Below are 24230 nucleotides of genomic sequence, written 5' to 3' on the forward strand. Positions count from 1 at the left end.
CCGAGGAAAGGGTCCTTGGGGGACCAGAGGAGTGTGAAGGCCCAGCTAGAGGGGCCTGGGAGCCAAGGCATGGTGGGGGGGGGGGCTTCGGTTGGCTGAGGAGGGAGCACAGGAGACGCCCCCAGCTCCGGGTCTGCTGGGCGCCAGAGGCGGGTGCAAAGTCTCGGCCAGGGCCGGGGTCAGGAATGGAGCAGCAGGGACGACAGCCGTCCCTGCTCCGAGTCTCGAACTTTCGGTGTACCCGGTCAGAGTGCTGGCCTCCCTGCCCTGGGCCGCTCTGGGGATGCCTCTGTCACTCTCTGGCCTGGGCTCTCCCGGGGCTGGGCTGTGTCTCCTCTCTGCAGAAGGGCAGGTCCCCGTAGGCGCTCACACGGTCAGTATGAGATGTGCCCCCCATCTGCTGGCCAGCCTCGGGACGGCCCTGTCTCCACGCGTCCTTCCTGCTGTGGCTGCACTTTCATTTCCAAGTTCAGCGTCCATGGTAAACAGGAGACACCAGATTTCTTTCCGTCCTCCATCCCCGCCCGTGTCAACCCACCAGACAGATGTTTTCCACTCATCCTGCCTCCTCCCAGGCAAGGCAAGGTTTTGAATCGAGAAAGAGAAAATATAATTGCAGTGAGGAGTCAAACATCTTTACCCTTGAAAGAGAAAAGTTGTTCATGTGCTCAGTGGGTACTTTCTGAGTGTGGCCCTGGGATGTGATGGGGTCACAGGCTCTAACCCTCAAGGCACTCAGAGTCTGGGAGAGGGGATGAGAGAGATCCCAGTTGGGGAGCAAAGGTGGGGTGGGGGCACTGAAGTAAAGGGAGCCAGGGACCAGGGTGGAAGGCCTGGGGAGGGGTCTTGGAGGGCACTGAGGGCTCTCCAGGGGAAGGAAGGCGTCCCCTGCAGGGAAAGCATCTGCCACGCGACAGTGAGCGAGGAAGGGGGTGAGTTGGGGAGAGGGTGGGACTGGACTCTGGGTGTGGGTGGCAGGGAGAGGCCCGATGGAGCTGGGGCCAGACGAAGGCCTTGAGTGCCAGTCAAGGCTCTAGGGCTGCATTGCAGAGGGAGAAGGGGAGCCTCTGGGGAATCTGAGCAAGGCGTGATGTGGGCATGCCTCGGAGGGCAGGCTGGAGACAGCAGGTGGAGACAATGGTCCAGGGGGGCCCGGCTAGGGAGGGGATAGGGCTTGAGAAATGCTGGAGAGATCAAAGCAATTCATCCTGGGGAGCCTGGGGGTTGAGGAATGAAGGAGGAGCTGGGTACATCCCAGGAGGTGGGAGGAGGAAGGCATCAGCACCTCAGACCCCCCTGGGCTCCAGGTTCAAGTCAGCTGGCTGGAGCAGGTTATGTTCTGGCCAGGAGGAGCAGGGTGCTAGGCAGGTATGAGGGTTGAGGACCTGGGAATTTGCACGCACACACACACACACACACACACACACTCGGGTGGCGGTTGGGGGTGGATAAGAACAGACATTTTTTAGCGCTTACTCTGAGTAAACACTTTACACGTGCCATCTTATGAACTTCTCCCCATTTTACAGATGAGAACACTGAGCGTTGGAGAGAGCACACAGGTCACACTCCAGGCGTGGCTGGTGATGCCAGAGCTGGATCCTAAACCAGGCAGTCTGAGTGCAGAACTGCTTTGCTCCCTGAGGCTCAGACAGCAGACACTCGCCTTGGGTGACACGGTGTGCCTGTGCCTGGGGTTGGCGTTGGGTCTGAAAGCTCCCCAAGCATTCCCCACGCTGCTCCTCGTTGGACAAAGCTGTTCCTCTTTCTCTTAAGCCAGTGTGAATGCCTTTCAGATCCTTTCCCTCCTGTTGCTTAACGGGCCCCAGGTGTAGAGAGCTGGGCTGCACGTCGTCTTTGTTTATGACACTCTCTGAGTTCTCCACGCAAGACCCTCTTCCTCCTGCCTGCCTCCCTCCCTAGTTCTCCCTCCCTCTCTTCCTTCCTGCATTTTAACCTAATAAACACCCGCTAATCAACGTCCAACAAGAAAGCTGGAACCCTGACAACAACTGCCATGTTGTGCTCCCCCACCCAGAGCCCTCCTCCCCCAGCCCCAGGGAACAGACTTCCATAAGTCTTCTGTTTATCATTCCCCTGGTTTCATTTGATCACATTAAATAAAGCCTCAAAACTATTTTTTAATTTTAGTCATTTTTAGCTTTAAAAAGGGTATTCTGCTGTATAATTAAAAACAAAACTTGAAGCTTTAGAACAGTCTTGGATTCACAGAAGATTTGAGAAGATAATACAGAGAGTTTGTATAATCTTTTTGGACTTCCTCTTTTTCTCTCAAACTTATGTTGCTCTCAAATACATATTTCTCTCACAAATATAGTGGAAAGCGTTTTGGCGTTGTCTCAGGACGCTGAGCCTTTGCATACCTTGCATACCAGCTCTTCTTCTCCTAGGTATTTACCAGAATGTTCATGGCAGCACCGTTGCTGGTATCAAAACGTTGGAAACAGCCCAGACCCTGGCAACAGAAATAGATGAATAGATACATGTATTATGGTCTGTTTAGACTCTGGGATGTTCTAGAGCAGTAAAACCGAACAACATCGGGAACACAAATATGAATGAATCCCAGAATCTAATGTAATGGATATTCAAACAATAATGGATAGTCCAATAGAACAAATTCAAATAATAATGGATATTGAAATAAAATAAAAGGAAGTCTGAGATTGTTTTTCCTACTTGGTATATAGGGGACTCCAAAAAGTTGCCCAGCATTTCGGGGCAATCTTGGCCAAAGCTACCACTGTTTGAGCACAGGGTGAGCAAACATCAAGGGCGAGGTTCTGTCTACAGGAGGACCACCCCCAAGGTTGGTTTGGAGCCTGAGGCGTGGCCAGGTTGAGTCAAGGCGACCAGAACTGAAGGTACCTGTAGAAAGTTATAATGCACCACCGTTGAAGCCTGAGAGCCAGGGTGGGAGGGGCCTCTGCCAGGACTGGAGAGGGAGAGAAGGCTGCTCCCAAGGAGGGGTGGGGAGTAGAAAGACCCTGAAACTGGCCGAACCAGTATTGCGGTCACCAGAGAGAGGCCCAGAGCCGGGCAGGACAACTTCTCCAAATGCTGTCCCAGCTGAACAAACTGTCCCTTAGCCCCATCCAATTTCCGTGCTCACTTAGCAACCCTCATATTTTTCTAAAATAATTTTTATTATAAAACAGTGCATCCTTATAAAAGGAAAACTTTAAATGCATAAAATAGAAAGAAGGAACAGAAATCATCCATGCTTTCAACACTCGTGGTTACGTTTTGGAGTATTTTATTTCAGCCTTTTTCATATACTAATAATTATATCACACCCATTATTTTAACTTAGGTCTTTGATCCAAGCACATTTTTTTGCATTGTAGACCTTTTGGGGTATCATCTTTAATGAATGTATATAGTTCATTGGGTGGAATCTATGTATCTATCTATCCATCCATCTATTCATCCTATTGACCATTGATCTGTCTTATCATCGATCTATCCCTCCATCCATTTATCTGTCCCACCTCCATTTCATAGAATACATTCCATATAGAATGTATATTTTTATTCCAGTGGTTGTCCTCCAATGGCTGGTTATTTTGGCTGTTTCTAGGTTTTCACTATTGTAAGTAATCCTGCCAGGAATATCTTGGTGCAAAAAGCTTTTTCAGTATTCAAATTATTTCCTTAGGAGAGATTCCCAGAAGTGGAATTATTAGATCAAAGGGTTTGAATATATTTAAGGCTCATGATATTTGCTGCCAGATTGCTTTCCAAGGGTATGGCAACAATTCACCCTCCTACAGGCATCCTGTGATCAAGTTCATTTCACTGCACCTTCATGAGGACTGAACATCTAATTTTTAAATGGCTCTGTTAATTTCTGACGACCAGTCTATGGAAATCAGTGGTATCCTAGAAAAGACAAGAGCTGTCCTAGATACCTCTGTCCTCCAGTGTGAGATGCCGTTGTCTGTTTGACTGCTAGCTTGCCATCATTTGACTCCATGTGAGCCAGTCTCCTGGGCAAGATGACCAAATGGTCAGCTGAGCTGAGGCCCAAACCCATGGATCTGAAGGCCGAAGGATCCAGCCAGGCATCTCTTTGGTCGCTCATAATTGCAACTGCTTCTGGAGAAAGAATGCACTGGAAGGAAAGAAAAATAGGAGGGTGCCAGGCATTGGGGAAGGCTATTGTTGACCACCCAACATCTGTTTCACTCCTACTGATGCAAAATGAACAAACCTTTTAAAAATTTTTAAAAAGAAAGGAAAAGAGTTTTATTCAAGCCCAAGTGAGAACAGCTGCCCAGGATACATAATCTTCACAAAGAAGAGAGTGCTCTGGGGAAGGAACATTTGGTTCAGGGTGATATGTCTTTTACATAAAGAGCTACAAATCATCATGACCAAGGACATTCCAGAAAGTTGCAGACCTTATCTTATGTTTTTAATACGTGCAAGACTGTATGACTTTACTCTTTTGGGAGCCAGGGAGGCTTTTTTGTTGTTGTTGTTTTGTTTTTCTTATCTTTATGTTCGGAATACTCGTTTTTGGTTATTTTTTATATATATATATATATAATAAAGCAGACGTACAACATGTGCTCGGGGCAGAACTAGGGCCCGTGCTTTGAGGATTTGCCGAATGATTTTGGACATCGGTAAATGTTAAAGGAGAGCTTCCCTGGGAGCCCAGGAACAGGGCCCCCAAATGTGAAAAGTTGAAAATTTCCTTCATCCACTCCTGTGTTCTTCCCACCAGTAAATCTGCAGTTTGTTCAGGCAGTCCGTAGATTCCCTGATCTCAGGGAGGGGGAGCCCGGACCCCAGCCCCAGGAGACGAATCACAGCTATATGAAGGCCAGTGTAATAATATCATTCCTGCTGGCTAATCGTTGGTTCAGGTGGGCATGTGATGCCATTTTGGTCAGTAAAATGTAAGTAGAAGTTGGCAAGAGTAGAAGTAGAGTAGAAGTAAAAGCTGGGACAGATCTGACTGGCAGAACCCTTCAGCCCTTTACCCTATGCTCTTCTTGCTGCCTGGGATGCACATGGAATGTCAGAGGCACTGCGGCCCTTTTGTGACTCTGAGTTGACAAGCATGAGGACAAAGGCCAACACACCAAGAATGGCTAAGCAGAAAGACAGATGAGCCGGTGTCCTTGAGGAACTGGTCCATTCTTGAATTGCCTATTCCAAGACTTACTTCCTGCCATGCAGAAAAACATGTTATGCCACTTTGACTGGCTTCTCAGTTACTTGCATCTGAATGCATTCCTACCAAGAGGTATGCTGGCATTCTGTGTGAGCCAGGACATATAACATTAGCTTCTGTAACAATGTCTCAATGGCTAAACACCATACAGTTTGTTTCTCATTCATGTCAGTCTGATGTGTGTTGGGCAATGCTCCTCCAAGCCATGACTCAGGGATCTAGGCTCCTTCCATCCTGTGACATTATCTTTTTCAACACATGGTCTCCGGGGTTGCCTTGGAAGGGGAGGGGAGCACCATGTCCATGATCTTATGGCCAATCCTGTAAGCGGCATGGATTGCTTTTGCTGACATCTCCTTGGCCAGGACCCAGTCATAGGGCCTCAGTCTAACTGCAAGAGAGGCTGGGATGGAGTCTTTCTGTGTGCCCAGGAGGAAGAAATGGAGTTAGTGAGCAAGCAGCCAGTCTCTGCTCCACACTCACTGAAAGGGAAACATCCCAAAGATGAACACGTTGGCATCATGGTTTGCCAAAAACCCATATGGGAATGTGCATTCTGGATCTGGAAAGTGAGCCTGCTCTAATGTGCAGTGGCCGGGCTGTGCCTGAAGATTGACAGTCTGTCATCGGCATCCAAGGGCAGACTTGCCAAGTGCCTGATTTCTGTTTTCATTGTTTTCAGTCCTGCAAAAAAAATGGTATTGACATTTTTCAGAAGTGTGATTTAAAAAATAATAAGACCCTCCCTCCCACTCTCTTTCTACCTTCCTTCCTTCCCCCTCTTCCTTCCTTTCTTCTTTCTTTTCTTCCTTTTTCTTTCCTTCATTCCTCCCCCTCTTTTTCTTTCTTTCTTTCTTTCTTTCTTTCTTTCTTTCTTTCTTTCTTTCTTTCTTTCTTTCTTTCTTTCTTTCCTTCCTTCTTTCTTTCGTTTGTATATTCTGAAGAGATGGGTGACTTGTGGCTTGGTTTGGAATGTACTAATCAGGATCTAAATCACCTTGGTCAGAATGTCTTCTCTTAGATGCTGTTTTCACGAATTCACTTATTAACAGTCATGGGTACTGACTCTGTGCAAAACTCTGGGCCACCCTTGGGGCCCAGATACACACACATTGGGGTTCTTGCCCTCAAGGAACCTGCCATTTTGTCAGCATATAGATCCACAATAAGGAGGGAAGGACAGGAGGGAGGCCAAAATGGGGGCCATGGCTAAGAGCCCAAGGATTATTGAACCACACTGGGTCACACAGGGGAAGCTCACTGGTCAGGCCCTCTAAGAAATCTTGGTGCCATCATTCATTCATTTAATCCGGCACTATATGCAAAATGCTGAGGACCCTGTCTGGCACATGACACACTATTTCCATTCATTCATTCATTCATTCATCCAACTGGGAAGGAACACTTGTTATGTCCCGGGCCCTGGGCTGACGCTGAGGACAGGTAGAGAGGGCTCTGGAGGGTTGTAAATCTGGCGATCCAATTCTGCAGCTTCATCCAGCTGAGAAGCAGCTGGTCAGACAAGCAGACAATTAGAGCACAGCGATGCGTGGTGTGCTGTTTATCGTGGGAACACACAGGTGGGACACTTAACATCTTGCGGAGGTAGGGAGGGCTTCCTGGAGGCAGTGATGCCTAAACAGAAAGATGAGTAGGCAGGAGCTGGCCAGGCAGAGATGGTTATATAATTCACAGGGCTCAAGGCAAAACAAAAATGCAGGGCCTTTTGTTCAAAAAGCAAGGACGAGTGCCATTTAAAGGCACTAAAATGTAAAGCTTTCTCCTTTCTTCCATATTACCTCTCTTGTCTTATCATAGTGTTTTTATTTGCTATTTAATGATATTCTAAATAAAGAGAAATTAAAAATTAAAATCATTAGCACACATTTTACCACTCACCTTTATACCGTGTCATCCCAGTTTTAAATGGAAACACAGGCCTTTAGCCTGTAAGCAGAATCACTGAAATGACGCGGCCGAGCTCAGAGGTCTTGCTCGCGCATGAACTTCATTCTTATCACAAAAGTGGGAACGCTCCACTATTTTTCCTTTGCTTCTTGATGAAATCACCTTCTGCCCACACGCTATGCCTCCGCCTTCCTGCTGAGTGAGGAAGGGCGACGAAAAGGGAACTCTGGGGGCCCCGTCCCTCCCCTTCCTTTCGTGCCTTCAATGTCAGCAGAAGTGATTGGCTAATGCGGGGACGGGACACAACTAAGAGAGGGCGTCACAGTGCCTCGGGCCTTCTCGTTTCTCAGAACGAGAACGTGTTCTGGAGAAGTTCTGATCTGAATGGAAGGCTGGCCTCTTGGAGCTGCCGGCAGCCTCACTGGGTCGCAGACCTAACATGCTTACCTTGTACTCACTGGAGTCCGGCTGAATTGCACGCATCTGTGGGTCCAGCGGAATGGCACGTGTACAGCTCAGCGGGGAACCGCACCCCACCCCCCAACGTGCATGCCTCGTTGTCCCAGTGCATCTCATTTACAAAACACAACTGCAAAGATGGAGTCGCTAATAGTTTTAAGATCGTGAGGGCGCCTGGGTGGCTCAGATTGGTTGAGCGTCTGCCTTTGGTTCAGGTCGTGATCCCAGGGTCCCGGGATCGAGTTCCTGCATCGGACTCCCTGCTCTGTGGGAAGCCTGCTTCTCCCTCTCCCTCTGCTTGCTGCTCCCCCTGCTTGTCAAATAAATAAATAAATAAATAAATAAATAAATAAATAAATAAATAAAAATCTTTTAAAAAATTTAAGATAGCGACAGCGGAGTATTAAACCAAGTGAGGAACCCTTCTCGGCGTGGGGCCAGGCGTACCAGGTCCGCGTGTTACAGAGGCTGCGTGGTGAGCAGGGCAGTGGTGTAGGAGCAGGAGAAAGCAGGGAGGGGTGCAGACGGGCACGCTGTGCCTACTTCCTCCTCTCACATGCAGGCTCCATGTCCCATCTCACGGCATTTACAAAATAACAAGAGTTCAAAGAGAACATTAAGAATTTCAAGACGCAACAAGAGAACGTCAGGTACCCTGCCCTTGTGAGCACCAGGCCCTTCTGAGTGTGGAGCCCCGTGTGCCTGCAAGGGTCACAAGCTCAGGAAGCTGCCCCAGGGGCCAGGTGAAGGGAGGCTGGGCCGACCACAGCTTCCAGATTCAGGGAAGATACTGTGGGAGGCACCAATGCCTGCCTAGGCTCTGTGTTTCCCTTCTGTGATTTATGGGGGGGCTCTCTGTACCCCAACTTCTATCCATTCTCCATCCTGTTGCCTCCACCCATATCATCGTGTTCCACAATGCCAGGGATCCCCAGGAACAAATGCTTGCCTCTGGGCATGCTGGACCCCTTGCTCCATAGCAGGCAGGACCTCAGGAAGGCAGGGCAGACACAGGGCTTCTGGAAAGTGAGACCCTGGAGTGGGAGTCTCTTCCTGGACTGACTCCAAGGCTGCGCAGACAGGGGGAGCCCAGCACAGCCCTACCAGTCCACACTCAGCCCCCACTGGCCTCTCCTCTCCATGTGCCTTAGCATCACCTCCACCCTGCAGAAGGCAGCATTTGGAAATCGCCCATTTGCCAGCATCCAAACCTTGACCTGCCAGTTTAGCCCATCCATCATCCTCGGCTAGGGGGCCGGCGTCTCCGCAGTCAGTCCCCTGCCCACCTCTCCAGCCTCACGTCCACCCGCCCCGGTCTCTCCCCATCCGCTTGGCCAGGGCAAGCCGCTACAGAAGGAGCATAGGGACGTTGGCTGCCAGGGGTGGGCAGGCCCCGGAGGGCGAGGAGGTTTGAATGGACTGTGCGAAAGCACGATTGCTCAAGGACTCTGACTTCCAGTTCTGCTAAGTCGGCTGAGGCTGGCAAGGCTCGAGCAAATCTGGTAAAGGAGACGCAAAGCAACAGGAAGTCTGGAGGTAAAACAGATGGGGAGGAAGTGGAGGACAGAAACTCCCTCCTGGCTGGCCGCTTCCTCTGCCCGTCATCTGAGCTGCCCGTAATTAGCTGCCCTTAGTTCTCCATGGGGTGAGCTGAGCTGCCTGAAGTTCCAGGAGGCCCTGAGCATTTCTGGCCACTTCCGGGCCAAGTGGATCTATTTCAGGCAGTTTAATTTTGGATGCTCTGCTCCCAGAGTGGGAAGGAAGACAGGAAGGGCACTTAGGTAGCTGGGCCAGAGGGGAACCATAGCTGTGTGACTTTTCAAACTGTTTCCTGTGAGGAACAGGCTGCTCTTGGCGGCTGAGCTGCACCACCCACACCTAATTCCAGGTCGGGGGACCAGGAAGGAAGGGGGCCTGGCTTAGCAGAGGCCAGCTACAGCTGGGAAGCTCTTCTTACACTGAAGGAACTGGGGAGTGTTTGCAGAAGAACCAACACATAGTGAGGAACTCGGGCATCCCCGTGAGGATGGGGATGGACTCGGAGTCGGCCAGGCCCCAGTCATGACCTCAGGATGATGTGAGGATTCATGGAAATAACAACACGTCTGGGGCCAGCTCAAGGCCTGGCACCCAGCACACGATCCGTCAGCAACCGTCTGCATCCTGCCCTGTCTCTCCCTTCCCTAATAAAAGCATCTCAGTGGGGAAAAGGCTGACCAGGACTGGAGAGCTCGTCTTCGGGGACTCCAGCCAGTGTGGAAACCCACAGGCCTGAGGGTGGAGACCAGCAGGAAAGAATTTGGGTGGGGATGGTCTTTAAAAACTGGTCACAACAGGAGTGGTGACTGACGAATCTCCTGATACTTAAGAAAGAGAAAGGGTAGGTTTCTAAATCTGAGGCTGATGGGTTGTAGTTTTTTTTTTTTTTTAAAGATTTTATTTATTTATTTGACAGAGAGAGACATAGCGAGAGAGGGAACACAAGCAGGGGGAGTAGGAGAGGGAGAAGCAGGCTTCCCCGCGGTGCAGGGAGCCCGATATGGGGCTCGATCCCAGGACCCTGGGATCACGACCTGAGCCGAAGGCAGACGCTTAACGACTGAGCCACCCAGGCGCCCCTGGGTTGTAGTTTTGATTGAGCTCATCCTTGGCATGAATTCCAGGACACATTATAAAACAGAAAGGAAAGTGGGGGTCACAAAGAAGTCTGGTTTGTTTGTTATTACTTTTATTTACTTGTTTACTTACAGGGCTGAGCAGAGGGCTGGTGCTCAATCCGTGCACTTGAAAATGAACTGTCAGCAAGCCAGAGTGATGCCATTTCCCTTGGCCATGGGCTGACTGTGGGTGTCCCAGGAAAATGCCCTGCACGTAGGCTATTTTGAAATTTGGCAGGGCATTGGAGAGTCCCACCCGAAATCTTCATGAACCACACAGGGAAATAGGAACTGAATGTTGGCCAGTTAAGATAGGATTGAATTTGGTTGTTCAACCAGCTGTGAATCTGGTGAAGCTGTGCAATTGCCAATATTTGACTGTTTTGACCTACAAACACGGCCATGTTGCATGGTTCACCTGCTATTTATTGGACTAGGGAACTGCGTAAATCCCTTCCAACACAAGGGCTCTGTATTGCTAGGAGACTCTGCTTGCCCAGAGAAACTGGAACTTCAGCCACTGCACGGAGGTGAAGACACAGATTCTGGGGTCAGAAGGCTCTTGGCTCAAATTCTGGCCTCACCACTCCCAGGGGTCATGGAGGAGCACCCATGGCGTCCCCAGCATGGTGCCTGCCCGTGCAGGGTTCCTGTCCCACCCACCCTCCTCTGCTGAGGGTCTTTGCTCTGTCACCTGGCCTCTGCTATAGCTGGTGTGAGAGACGAAGCTGGAACGAGGCCAGGAAGAGTACCACTACCTCCTAGGGAGATGCTATGAGCATCAAGGCCAGCATTGCCAAAATGTAGACACAACTGGGGCTGAAGACAGAAGCAGGGCGCTCAAGTATCTAGTCGGTTAGTTATTGTCTCAAAATGCAAAACCAACCCCCAGCCCCCAGCTCGGTGGCCTCCAGCGGCAAGTCTTCATTCTCAAGATCAAGGGTCTGTAGGATGAATCCCGGGCCTGGATGGGTGGCTGTTTCAGGCAGTGGGTTAGATTTTATTCTGGGGTCTAGGATGAAGAGATGGAGCCTGGCTAGGGCATGTTTTCCTCAAGGGGTGAGTGGAAACATGCCATGTCCCTTAAGGCCTGTCACTTCTACCCAAATCCCATTGGCCAAAGCAAGCCGTACGGCCAAGCCCAGCGTGAATGGGGCAGGAAAGTGCAGAAACCCTATGGAGGCCGGGGCGGGGGATGAATGATCGCCAACAGTCTCTAGTCCTAAAAACAGCCCCTCCTATCGTGCTCCTGCAAGGGCTGCATATATTCTTGCCAATCCTCAAATCCGCCCTGCCAGGTGGTGTTATCATCCCATTTCCTGTTTGAGGAAACCGAGTCTTCCGGAGGTCAGATGTGTCCTGGCCAATAAGGCATTTCAAGGCAGAACCAGGATTCCAAGGCAGATGTGGGTGCCCTAAGATCTGTATGCTTTACCTTGTGCCGAACTCGAAGGCCTGTGACCCAAAGTGCAGGGGATTCTGGCTCCCAACAGGCTGCACAGAGGCGTTTGGGGGCAGAGAGGGCTCCGTGTGGTCCCACATATAAAACAGAGTCCCATGCCCATCTGGCTGCTTTGAGGAGCCGGCCGTAGTGACTTTCCTTTCATGAGATTGGATGAAACTTATCCTTAGCCACCTTTACGGGGTGTGCTACAGACTAGCAGGGGGGTAAATCTGGGCTCCTTATGGTGAAATGTGTCACGCCGAAGACATCACACTGGTCCCCTAAGAGGTAGGAGATGATGAAGTCATCATTGCTCATCAAGCTCATCCGCCCTGAGCACAGCTCTGCCTCTGGCCACCCTGGCCGTGGATGATGCTCAGTAAGGTGACAGACTCTTAATTCCATGCCTGTTACTCTGGATGCCTTCGCAAGGGCTGCTCGTGTTCTCAGTCATTGATCCTGCCGAGACAGATGGCCCCATGCTCCTGCCAAGCGTTCCCATACACCCCGAGTCTGAGCTTTGGGTGGCCTGGCATGCAGGTCACCCCTGGAAATGACCTTGGGAAGCCATATGTTGGGACCTTGGAGCAGGAACATTTGTATTCATGGGAAAATTGATGATCCCATACCTCTGGGCTATAAAAGGGCCTTGGTGCAAGGCTAATAAAACTCTGAAATCAATATTCTAGGAGGTCCTAAGTGTTGTGGAATGAGGCACTGTTTGCTTCAGGTTTGCCTCTGAAATTAGACAAATTAACGTAATGAATTCTCACAACTCATTTGCATACATTGCCAATTTGATTTTTGAGGGAAGCATTGGAAAAGACGGTGTGGATGCGCGCGTCGGGTTTGACCTATTTTCTGAGCTGTTTGTGTCTGCAAAGTGTGCACATTCTCTTCAAATGAAGCTGTGGTGCTGTGTTTTAGAATGAACGAGAGGCCCTCAGCTGGCACGGAAATTAGCCAATGTCCCAGGAAAGAGTACGGGGTGGCTTGTGAACTTCGGGGACACTCTGTTCTTCTGGAGGCCTCTGGCTCAGCCAGTGACATTGGGAAGGTGTCTCGACCTCCTAGAAATTCCATCTGTGGGCGTGAGGCTGGAATTCTGGGGGGCCAGCCCCCAGCCTGCGTGGGTGCTGGGAGGAGGCCCTACGGGGCAGCGAGTCCTCTGTCTGTGCTCAGTCCCTTCTCTCCTCCTTGCAGCTCCCACCAGCTCCAGAGTCTGGGGGATACAGGCCGGGAGAGGTGACTCCACACCCTGCCATCTACACACGGTTAAATCGGAGCCTGAGCCCAGCCACACGATGTGGCGAGGAGCACTTTGCTGCTTCGACAGCATGCCACGCCCACGGGGAGTGAGGTGCCCACTGCAGTGTGGAAAGAGCCAGAGCTGGGACTGACCCCGGGGCACACCCCACCCCTGTCCCCAGGTGGTCTTCGGCACATTTTGCTTTCATGGATGAGCCCCAGGAGCGCCGGCTCCTTGCTGGGCCCCTAGGAGAGGTGGGTCCATTCCCCTCATACCGGACGGTGTCCAGGCCCCAGCCCTGGGAAGTGAGGCTTTCCCATGAAAAGTACTCATTTCTCCCGATGTGTGGAGAGCGGGCTCTAGAAGCCCAGAGTGTGAGTGTGAAAAACTGGCAAAGGAGGAGGTGAAAGCTATGTGATCAGGAAGTCAAGATTTCTCAACCGTGAGAAAGAAGCAGGTGAGATTGTAAACCCCCTGCCAGGAGTGTTGATACCAGCAGCTGACTTGTGTGGCCCTGTTGACAACAGTCACACAGACCCCTCACTGCTCCAGGGACCTGGCCTCACATCCCACCTCCAAGCCTTCGTTCACAGAGGAGCGCAGGAAGGCCTGGGGGTGCCCTCGCCGACTCCGCTGACCCGGGAGCCTGGCTCCCCACAACCTCTTGGGGCCTCGGGCCACACTGTCGACAGTGCTGTCTCCATCACGTCTGCCCCTCACCCACCCTCGTCTCGTGCTTACATTCTGGAACATTCTGGGCTAGCTTTAGCCAAACCCGAGTATAAGGCCATGCACGATGTAAGGGTGTTCTTGTTTGTCACAGAACAGTGGCAATGGGCAGAAATGCGTCATCAGTTTTGCCAACGGCAAAACCCCCCAAGTCAAGTGGCAAATGTCCCCGTTGAAGGAAAGGCAGGAGGAAAGTTCTGCCCAAAGTCTAGGCGTCTTCAAAGCAAGGAGGCCGGGCAAGGCAGTGTGGGATTTGGCGATGCCTGGCATGGGTGCCCTCACTCAGTGCCTCCCCCTGCCCTCAAGCACCTCCCCTGCCCTGGGGAGGATGGGCCAAGGGGTTGGCAATGAGTCCTGGACTCGGCTGCCTGGGCTGGAATCCTGGCTCAGCCTCAGCTCCCTTCCCCAGGCATTGGCTCCGTGGAATGTGACTGGGTGACGCACTGTCCTTCTCTGTTCTCCTGGGGTTATGATCGAAGCTCAGGATGAGCCCTGACGGCTAACCACAGTCTCAACAAGGAGCTCCCCCGTACCTGACGTGGGTGTGGGGTCCAGGGCTGCGGGTGTCAAATGTCTGACTGAGGGTCCAGGCTGCTGGCTCAGATGTGGAGAGTGGATGGGGCAAAGCCACTGCCCAAGGAGGGGGTTCTGCAGGGAAGTGGTGAGCCCACCTGCCCTGAGCCAGCAGCATATGCTCAGTACCCGGCACAGAAGAAAGCCAGGCCTGCGTGCCTGTGTGTGAAACCTCCCAGTTTTTAAAAAATTTTAATTCCAGTATATCAACATCTGGTGTTATATTAGATTCAGGTGTACATTATAGTGATTCAACACTTCATACATCACCTGGTGCTCATCAAGGTAAGTGCACTCCTTAATCCCCATCGCCTATTTCACCCCCCAAGCCTCCCACCCACCTTCCCTGTGGTGACCATCAGGTTGTTCTCTATGGTTAATAGTCTGGTTTTTTTGGTTTCTCTCTCTCTCTTTTTTCCCTTTGTTCATTTGTTTTGTTTATTAAATTCCACAAGTGAAATCATCTGGTATTTGTCTTTCTCTGACTTATTTCACTGAGCATGATACTCTCTAGCTCCATCCACGTTGTTGCAAATGGCAAGATTTCATTCTTTTTTTGGCTCAGGAATATTACATTGTATATATATATACACCACCTCTTCTTTATCCACTCATCAGTCAATGGACACTTGGGCTGCTTGCATACCTTGGCTACTGTAAATAATGCTGTTATAAACAGAGGTGTTCATATCTCTTTCCAAATTAGTGTTTCAGGTCTCACATTTAGGTCCTTAATCCATTTTGAGTTTATTTTTGTATATGATGTAAGAAAGTGGTCCAGTCTCATTCTTTGGCATGTGGCTGTGCACTTTTCCCAGCACCATTTGTTGAAGAGATTGTCCTTTTCCCCATTGCATATTCTTGTCTTCTTTTTTGAAGATGAGCTGACCATATAATTGTGGATTTATTTCCGGGATTTCTATTCCATTTCATTGATCTATAGATATATTTTTTGTGCCAGTACCATCCTGTTTTGATGACTACAGATTTGTAATATACCTTGAAGTCTGGAATTGTGACCCCTCCAGCTTTGTTTTTCTTTTTCAAGATTGCTTTGGCTATTTGGGGTCTTTTGTGGTCCCACACAAATTTCAGGATTGTTTGTTGTAGCTCTGTGAGAAAGGCTGTGGGTATTTTGATAGGGATTGCATTAAATCTGTAGATTGCTTTGGGTGGTATAGACATTTTAACAATATTTTTTCTTCCAATCCACGAGCATGGAATGTCTTTCCATTTCTTTGTGTCCTCTTCGATTTCTTTCATCAGTGTTTTATAGTTTTCAGAGTACACGTCTTTCACCTCTTTGGTTAAGTTTATTCTCGGATATTTTATTACTTTTGGTGCAATTATAAATGGGATTGTTTTCTTTATTACTCTTCCTGCTGTTTCATTATTAGTGTGGAGAAATGCTACAGATTTCTGTACATTGATTTTGTATCCTGCGACTTTACTGAATTCATTGATCAGTTCTAGTAGTTTTTGGTGGAGCCTTTAGGGTTTTCTATATATAGCATCATGTCATCTGCAAATAGTGTAAGTTTGACTTCTTTCTTACCAATTTGGATGCTTTTTATTTCTTTTTGTTGTCTGATTGCTAGGACTTCCAGTACTGTGTTGAATTAAAGTGCTGAGAGCAGACATCCTTGTCTTGCTCCTGACCTTAGGGGAAAAGCTCTCTGCTTTTCCCCATTGAGTATGATGTTAGCTGTGGGTTTTTCATATAAGACCTATGTTGAGGTATGTTCCCTTTAAACCTACTTTGTTGAGGGTTTTTATCATGAATGGATGATGTACTTTGTCAAATGCTTTTTCCGCATCTATTGAACGATCAGACGGTTTTTATCCTTTCTCTTGTAGATGTGACGTATCACATTGATTGATTTGCGAGAAATCTCCCAATTTTTAAGTGATAGAACCACTTCAGATTTCTGTAAGACGGCATGAAGAGCTAAGCAAGGTGCGGTGGTGGACCAGATGGGCGCATGGCAGACAGAGACAGGAGGTCACCCCCCTCCCATCCTTCCCCCTGCTGGCTGGCTGGTGCTTATCCTGTAGGGAGGTGGGGGTGGCCTCCCCACCCCTCCCCCAGCTGCTCCTCCCCAGGACACATCACATCTTCCCTTCCGCCTCTGCCATGTCTGCCTTCTTGTCCCTTCCCTGAACGTCACTCTGCTGTCCCCTTGGCCCCTTCCAGGTCTAGCTTTGGATCTTGCCTGGTCTTCCTCTCTGGCCTTCCCTGCCATGTTGCTCTTGGGATGACTGGTTAGGCAGCAATAATGAGCTGATGCACAGGTTTTTTGCTCTGCTCCCGGTCGCATTTGCAGGGGAAAGATAGAAAGGGTGGGGGAGGGGACATCAGCAGGCACTTTCTGAGGCTAGCTGGGGTGTGGCCAGCCTGAAGAGCGATGCACCCAGTACTTCCAGGAGGAGGCTGGGAACAGAAGGGCGGCTGGGGGAACAGGAGGTGTTGTTCCTCCCCAGCACATTCTCCAAAGGACACACCTCGGAGTCTGTGGTTTTTGATGAAGACTGTTGGCGAGCTGCTGGGGCTAGCAGAGTGCAGGACAGGCCAGGAGAGCGAGGCGGTGGTGGGTGCACCTCTCTCACACGCTTCTTTTCCACCAGCCCCTGGCCTGCTCCTCTGGGTTAGAGCCAGGCTGAGCCTTGGCCCTCGAGGGCCTGGAACATCAGCCGCAAGGCCACGGTCCGTTCCAATGGTGCCTCGGCACAAATGTGAGCCCCCCAGTGCTCCTCGCTCAAGGAAGATGTTTTGAAGCTAGTCCAACGCGGCACAATCTGAGGAGCTGGGGGACGGGGGCACTCTGGAACCCGGGCAGGCAGCGGCTTTGGGTGCACATAAGTGTGTGCATGCAAGGGCACGCACACCTGCCTTCCTCCCCATTTACACAGCTTCTGGGCCTGGAGCATTTGTATCTGGGTTAGTCTGAAGAAGTACAAATCGGGCCTCAGACAGCAACAGGGGGCGGGAGAGGCAACGTGGGGATGTCCACAGTGAGTGAGCATAAGGGTGCCTGCCCCTCTGCCTGTGTATACTGCGGTGTGCGTTGATGTAGATGGGATCTCCCCCTTCCCCTTCTCCTCAGTCTCCCAGACTGGCCAGGGTGTCTAGAACACCATGCCCTCCCGTGCATTCTGGGCCCCATGTCTACAATGTGAGTGAAGCCCCCACAGATAAGGCACCCATGTGCAGTGTGCAACCTGAACACCCATACAAGGCCATCCTGGGTTATAAGTATAGGTTTGGATAATAGACTCCTGGGCTTGAATCTGGGCTCTGCTAATTGTTAGCTTGAAACAGTGCTTTGCATAAATTAACCACTCAGCGTGTTTAGCTATTACTATCACAGAGCTACGAAAACGGGCAAATCCTGGCTACCTGGGGCCCTGAGTACTGTCGGGGTTACACCTCTCAGCTGACAAGACAGGCCCGAAGGCCCCTGAATGTGGAGTTCAGGGCTGAAAGGGAGGGCAACCCTGAATCTTTTCAAAAGGTATCCTGGGTCATTCTGGCAAACACACCCGGAGCCCACTGCCACCAGACAAGCTAAACTGCCCAAAGTTCTCCAAACCTCTAGCTCTTCCAAGACTTCTGCCCTTGCTTCTGCTGTCCCCTGCCTGAGCCATTCAGACCAGGTGAGCTGAGGTTGTCCCTCCAGGTTCCGTGTGAATGCCCTGATCCCTGCATAGAAGGAATCTCTTAGTCCTCTGTTCTCTGAGCCGCCTGGCCCTGTGCTTGGTCTCCTAGGACTGGACTGTGGGCAGCCTGCGGGCCCCTGGGGCCGGGCAGACCCACCCTTGAGCCTCAGCATGGCACCCAGCATCCAGGCCCCCGGCAAATATGGGTGAAGGGCCATGGGGTGTCACCGTGTGGGTCCACGTGTCCCCTGGGCTGTGAGCCCCCGAGGGGCAGACATTGGCTTCTCTGTAGCTTGGAATCTCCCAGTCTCTGACAGGAGGCAGGGGCTGAGAGGTGCTGGGGAAAACGGGCTCAGAAAGCCCATGTGGGAATTCGAGAAGCTGCTGAAAGATGGGTTGCCTCCTCAGCAAGAGAACAGAGGGGAGGAATTACCCAGCTTCTGGGCTGCTCAACAGGATGTGCGTTAACTCCTCCAGAAACCACATCACCAGGGGCTTTGGGGCTGAAATTCCTGCAGGACACCAGAGATTGTTCTATAAAAATACCCTTTTAAAAATAGCAGCTGGTTTTATTTTGTTTCCTAAAGGCAGTGGAGTGTGGCTTCCTGATTTGGGAAGACAAGTGTCGGAGCAGCATGGGGAAGATCTGCATGGGTCTGACCAGGAGTTCAGGGTCCCCTCCAGGGAGTCCTGGGGGCCACGTGTGGGCGCCTCATCCCGTAGCCCGACCAGTGGGCAGTGACCAGGGACACGTGGAAGCTTTTCGTGTTTTATCCTTTATTAACACTTCCTCCCCCCTTTCTCTGCTCCCTTCCCTCCCCATCCTCTTCCCCACCTCTCCATTCTCCCTCCCCCTCCCCTCCCCTCCTCTCCCTCCCCTCTCCCCTCTCCCTCCCCTTTCCCTTCCCTCTCTTCTCCCTCCCCTCTCCTCTTCTTCCCTGCTCCATGCATAACCGTGAGGTTCCAAGAGCTCCAGAGACTGGCGCACTGAGGCCTGAGTCCAGTTCTATCACTTCCCAGCTCTGAGATCTTGGTCAAATAACTGTACCTCTCTGGCCTCCTTTCCTCCATCTATAAAATGGGAATAACAAGAGTCCTAACCTGATAGGGCACGTGTCGGGATGACAGAAGCCTAGGCCTGGAAGTCACTGATTTCTCCTCACAGCCACACTGTGGGACTCCTCAGAGGGTGAAGGTGGAGAAGAATTGGGAGCCCCTGATCTGAGGGTGCAGCAGGGGCCCCTCTGGGGCTGGGAGACCCAGGCTCCTGGTGCCGTGGGTGGAAGTGATGTGTCTCCCTTTTGCTTTTCCATTTCCCAAAAGTTCTGCCTTTTGCTACACTGTATTTGTGGTCAGAAAGACAAAAACAATGTGTCATTTAGAAAAAATAGCATCTGTGGAACACTTCTGCTTTCTAACCTCAGCTGGAATGCAGGAGCCCGGGAGGGAGGACTTCTGTGGGGCTTCAGGCCTCCATGAGTAGGTGGGAGCAGCCAGGCAGCCGGGTGGGGGCGGGGCTGGCAGGGGGCCACAGGCCTGCTGTCCCCAGGCCAGGTCTCGGCAGGGACCTGAGCTGACTACCCCGGGCTCCGTGGCCTGCCAACCAGCGGACATTCCAGCCCCAGCAGGGGCCTGTAGGGGATCTGTATGGGGTGTGTCTGCTCCTGTGTCCCCCACTCACTCCCTCCACAGTGTTTGTCCAGATGGATTCACGCCCCCTGCCACTCTCTCTTGGGGGGCGCTGCGTCCCCCCATGTTGCCTGTCCTTTGGGGCTGCTGACAAAACTCCAGCCCCTTGGTCAGGGCTTGGGATATTTTGACCCAATGTTCTGTTCCTGTGGACATTTTGACCCCAATGCTTGGCTGTCTCTTGGCTGTCTCTTGGCCCACTGGACGGTGTTTGGGAGAATATGTTTGGTTGCAAGTAAATGCAAGCAAGCATTTTAATGCAAGCATTTTAATCAGAATTAGTCAACAGTGATGAGATTTCCTCTGGAAAGTACCAGAATTCCATAGGGAACTCCATTAAGCCAATTTAATGCCTTTATCAATTTTCCGTACAGCAGAGTTAAACCATTTCTGATGTTTCCGTTTCCATTTTGCTGAAATTATTTTCATAGAGATCAATTCTTTTGCATTTAGATTTTCGCAGTGGAAGTTTGCTCCATAAATCAGTTTTTCTCCATCTCATACTTTACTAATTGCAGGACGGTGTTCCCGGGTTATGTTATAGTTTGCGTTTCTCTGAGTTAATCCAGGAGGACACAGTGAGCAGTTTTATGAGACAGGGGCGCCAGTGGGGCAGGGAGCATGGGGGAGGGGATGAGGAAGGAACAGAGGGAGACACAGAGAGGGAGACAGAGGGGCCTCTGCGCAGAAACGGCCACAACTGGCCTGGTGGTGGGGGTGGGAGGGGCCAGAGGTCAGAGTGTCCCCTTGGCCACAGCGTCATCCCGCGGCACAGTCCTGGTGGAAGACCATCGTCGTCCCTCTCTGCCAATCTGAAGGCTTTTCCAGGAGCATTCACGCTGCTATTGATGGAGGAGGCGTGTGGCCACTTAGCACACGGGCTGGAAGGTGGGACTGAGGGGCTGCCGGGGGCCATGTTCGGCTGCATGAACAGAGCCTAAGTAGGAGGGTTAGGGAGCACAGAAGAATAGTGGGCCAAGAGACAGCCAAGAAGGGAAGTCCAAGGACCTTAATCACTTCAGATCCTGGATCCAGCTATGCCTGACAGTAGCTCCCCAAGCTGCTCTGTTATATCAGCCAATTACCTTCTCCAATTTTCTTTCTTTCTTTCTTTCTTTCTTTCTTTCTTTCTTTCTTTCTTTCTTTCTTTCTTTGCTTAAGGTAATTGATTTGAGGTTCTTTTACTTGCAACCAAACATATTCTCCCAAACACCATCCAGCTCTATGCTCACGAGTCTATGATGTCTGCCCCAGCTCGTGTGACTTGATATTCCTGAATGCCTTGCAGGAACCCCCTTGTCCTCTCCTCACTGCCCCCTCTGCTCAGTGTTGACATATCAGGAGTCCATTTACTATTTCTTCTTCAGATGCCTATTGAGTGCCCAGCATGTCCTAAATGGCATGCTGGGCCTGAGAATGGGTGGGGAGCATTGGGACAAACGTCTTACTCAATCTCACTTCTCTGCTGCCTTCTCCATGAAATAGGTAAATCACAAGAACCGCGCACGGCTCTGTGGCTAGCAGGGCTATCCAGGTCATAGAAGACACTGAAAGTTACTCACTACTTGAATGTTGACAGAAAGAACACCCCTCGGCCTGGGGAAAGAGCCTCAGGATGGCTTCTATGGTCTCACTGCTCTTAGAGGGCAGGGACTGAGTGAACTGTGACCCACCATCGTGAAGGGAAACCTCTAGATGGAGAGGCCAAGAAGGGTCAGAGTTCCCCGAGGGACAGGCTGAGTGCCCAGCACGCGCCCACAACAGTGAGTGGGGCTGCAGGTGGCCAGCCCTGGGAGATGGGCGCCCCTGGCTCCCCGGAGCCCTGGTTTGGTGCTTGGATATTAGTCCACATGTTGTGTCTGCATTTTTGGATGCATGGTGGAAGCCGAATCCTCAGAAATGAGCTGGAACCCTCCTTTCTCTTGGCGCCTCTAAACACATCAGTCTCGGTTGTTTACCAGAGTCCAGAACGGAGCTTTCTATAGCATCTTAGACCCTGGTTCTGGCCAAGATGTTTATTGGAAACTGGGTGGGAGCCTCAGCAGGGCTCCCTGACAGTGCGGCCGTCCATGTAGCATTAAGCATCTGTGGGCTGTTCCCCTCCATTCTGGGGGGTCTGCTCAGGGGTGGCGAGTTAACCTCTGCTTGCATGTTGAAATCGGTGGGGGAGTGGGAGGGAAGCTGTGACAGATATTTTTTGGAGCAGCATACTCAATACTCAAACATGATTTGGTATTTTAAAAACTAAAAAGCAAAACCAAACAGCTACTGTTTTGATAAAACAAAGAAAGTAAAGCTGGAAAAATTTGCCCTGGCTGCAGAGAGACTTGGATGAGAGGGTATCCTCACAGGTCAGGGGGCGGGGGCGGGAGCATGTGGCAGAGGCACAGCTGGGGTGGGGATGCGCCACCAGGGAAAGCTATCTCCCTGCCCTGCTCCAGTCCGCCTCGCCTGGATTAGCCCGGACCTGATGCAGGATCAGTTGTCCCCACATCCTCAGGCAGCAGAGTTGAAACATGTCGGAAATGTCCTTCCTTACCACAAAGAACATGTATCGTGCTACAGAGGACGGGGATGATAAGGGTTGTGTAACCCGCATGTATTTTCCCTCAAAGAATGCCAGGGAGGGGTGGGGCTTGAGCCTCTGCTCTGGAGCAGGGTGGAGGCCAGCGAGGGGCGGAGGAATCCACCATGGGTGTCCCGGGAAGGTCTGTCCTCCTTCCTTGAGTCCTGGCTGAGCCCTTGGACCTCAGGGGACCCTCTCAGGGAAGGCCAGGAGCCCTGGACCGTGGCCCCCAACTCAGTCCTTGGAGACCATGAAAGACAGGAGACAGATCAGAGGACCCGGTCTGAGCTGCAGGTGTGGCACTCCTGGATTGTTCCCGGCTTGTTCCCGGGGTAATGCATTTAAGAAATGTGACCATCAAAAACCCTTGCAGAGTTTATGCATAGGATTCCTGGCTCAGGCACCAGGCTACGGGGGGGCAGGGGAGACTGAATGACCAGAAGCATGAAGTCCGAGTGAATCCTAGCGCTGCTACTTATCTTTATTAGTGGGTCACTTCAGTGGGTCACCTCGGCTCTCTGAGCCTTGGTTTTCATCTGTAGAATGGGAATCATTAGCTACGTGACCTTGGGCAACTCACTTAACCTTGGTTTCCATCTCTAGAAGCTGGGGTGGTGGCTCCTCCCCTATTCCTCTGGTTAGCACCCAGACAACCTCCGTTCTCCCTCCCCTGAAAGATTGTAGGCAGCGACTGTATCTCAAGGATCCTCGACTCTACTAACCAACATCTGTGGAGAGCACCTGTGTCCCGGGCATCATTCTAATGCTTTTACCTGGGCTGCGTCAACAAATGCTCCCCACAACTTCATGCGGCCGGTGTTATTCCTATTCTTCTTCTTTTTTTTTTTTAATAGAGGGGGCGACCCAGGCAGAGGGCTGAGAGAGGAGGCCCCAGTGTTTGAATGTGGGTGGCCTGGCCCCGAGTCGGGGCTGCTGGGTGCCGTTTCACCCCGCCTCCAAGTCCCACTGGTCGGTAGGTGAGTGACAACAACACCCTGGTGGCCTCCGCCGGGTGCAGAGGGAGAGGACACGCCCTGATCTTCCGAAATCTAGGAGCTTTCTGTGGGCGTAGAATCACCAATGTTTCTCTCTCCACCTGCTTCTCCTCTTCGGCTTTCTTCAAACTTCCACGATGGCTTTTTGATCTACTTGTGTTTTGTTCCGTGGAGGGCAAACTCCCAGCTGAGGAAGGTGGGGCACAGAGGGGTGACTTGTCCCAGGTCATGGGGCACACTGCTGGCAAGAGGAGCCTTCTGGCTGCACGTTGTGTGGCTTTGTGACCCGGCCAAAGTAATTTTTAAGCTGTAGTATTGACAAATGGAATGGGGAGGGAAAGAGAGACAGAGAAGGGGCTCCTTGTTTTTCTGTTTCAGACTGAGATCCCGCACTTTGGGAAATCTGCCTACTGGGCAGGCTGCCTCTTATGACGAATACCAGATCAAGAGCACAAAGGTGAAGTCTGTCTGCAGGCTCAGGAACAGAGCTTAGCTAGGGACCGGAGGAGGGCAGTCTGGCCTCACACTCCCTTCCCTCTAACAGGTGACAGACATGGCACCTGGCAGAACCCTGCTTGGCCTGGGGGTGGCAGGGGATAGTCGAAGGGGCTTTGTTCCTGAGGCATGGGGACGCACACCCGAGCTGCTGAGATCACTGCTGCCCACGGCTGGGTAGCTAGCACATGGGATTCGGGGCCAGGCTTGGAACCCTGGCTCAGCCACTCATGGGCTGTGAGAACTTGCGCAAATCCCTTATCCCCTCTGTGTCCCGGTTTCGTCCGGTGCAAAGTAGTGATTATAAGAGTAAACACCTCAGAGGGCTGTTGTTGGGGTAAATGTGTGTGCAATCAATAAATGTTAGCTATTATCAGGATTCATATTATCATTAGCCTTAATTATAGCTGTCAGCGACATACCTGGATTGTTCCCGGCTTGTTCCTGGGGTAATGCATTTAAGAAATGTGACCATCAAAAACCCTTGCAGAAAATAAGTCAAACAGAGAAAGACATGTATCATATGACCTCACTGATATGAGGAATTCTGAATCGCAGGAAACAAACTGAGGGTTGCTGGAGTGGGGGGTGGGGTGGGAGGGA

At 51.2% G+C, this 24230-nt stretch overlaps 2 long non-coding RNA genes across 2 annotated transcripts in view; one reads left to right on the top strand and one right to left on the bottom strand.

Moving 5' to 3' along the window:
- Positions 1-2008: 2008 nt before the first annotated feature.
- On the bottom strand, positions 2009-7301 carry LOC145722118 (uncharacterized). Its single transcript, XR_014146145.1, has 4 exons — positions 7106-7301; positions 4235-5890; positions 3933-4135; positions 2009-2476 (listed from the first exon to the last, which is right to left on the bottom strand). It is a non-coding gene; the product is annotated as an uncharacterized LOC145722118 (long non-coding RNA).
- Positions 7302-22253: 14952 nt separating this feature from the next.
- Positions 22254-24230, top strand: part of LOC145722016 (uncharacterized) — a 24112-nt gene continuing 22135 nt past the window's right edge. The window contains exon 1 of the long non-coding RNA XR_014146051.1: positions 22254-22431. This is a non-coding gene — a long non-coding RNA (uncharacterized LOC145722016). The remainder of the gene's footprint in view (positions 22432-24230) is intronic.

Source organism: Leptonychotes weddellii, chromosome 6 (assembly GCF_054177405.1).
Source record: "Leptonychotes weddellii isolate Sample4059 chromosome 6, ASM5417740v2, whole genome shotgun sequence".
In the NCBI taxonomy this organism is placed as follows: Eukaryota; Metazoa; Chordata; class Mammalia; order Carnivora; family Phocidae; genus Leptonychotes; species Leptonychotes weddellii.